Below are 1,138 nucleotides of genomic sequence, written 5' to 3' on the forward strand. Positions count from 1 at the left end.
TTCACGGCAGCAGGTTGCCATGGCACCAGGCTAATGAGGGAATTAGCTGGCACCTGCAGCCAGTCAGCTGGCTGGAAGGAGGTAGGACCCTGGGCATGTATAAGCCCAGGGCTGAGGCTAGCAGGAGTTAGTTCTCTGGCAGCTGCCAGGGGAAGGAGCTCTTGCAGGAAAGAACTACTTAGAGATGTTTAATGGCCTGGTCTGCTGCCTGCAAGGTTATAGAACTCATAAGGTACCTGGGGCTAGGAGGCACAAAAGAATAAGAGAGATGTTTACCTTTTTAAAGGGGCAGAGTGTGGCCTCCATTATTATTTTTATGTTGTAGCTCAGGGGCTTGATTTTCTGTTATCTTTTATACTGGTGGATGGGAAAGAGGCTAATAGGAGAGGAGGAGGCCTCACCGGGGCACACAATTGTGCAGAGCCCCAGCACCAGAGGGGTGCAGTCACAGGGGCCACAGAGCCCAGTAATCATGGGAGTTCCAGTTAAGCCAAGATGTTATTAGAAAGTTAATATTTAAATATCACCTGTGGGGCATGTAGCATGGTAAAGGGGAGCTTAGGGTGTCCCACGAGGCACTGACTTAGAGCAAGACCTGATAAAGGATTCAAGAACACGCAGGGTCCAGTGGGGTTCTACAGGATCGTGACTAGACAAACCTTTGGACAGCCTCCCAACTTATTATTTTAACCAAGACATGCAGGGAAGATTAGAAGGTATCTGCAGGGCAGAACTGGCATGGTCATGGAGCCCTAGCCATCCCTGGGGACTCTACACCATATAAAAAATTAACAATAAAAAGATACTCTGAAGGATGAATCGCATCTAACTCACAAAGACCTAAACATAGGCGGTGCCCAAGACATGTTATTTAACACCGGTACAGTTGCTGTTATACAGTAGTACAAACAATTCAGCTTTATTTTCATACTATCTAAGATCCTTTAGGATGTTGGGAAGATTCAAACACTCCTATCTAAGGTACTTAAATATCCATGGTACAATTACCACAGTACTTGAGTGCACTGCTGTCTCTTGGAATGTAGAAGTACTTTTGGAAAGAAGCACTGCTGTCCCCATTTTACAGATGGGAATCTGAGGCACAAAGAGATGTGACTTACCCAAGGTCACACAAAAT

The sequence above is a fragment of the Crocodylus porosus genome, unplaced genomic scaffold (genome assembly GCF_001723895.1).
Source record: "Crocodylus porosus isolate Cpor-Errol unplaced genomic scaffold, CroPor_comp1, whole genome shotgun sequence".
NCBI lineage: Eukaryota > Metazoa > Chordata > Crocodylia > Crocodylidae > Crocodylus > Crocodylus porosus.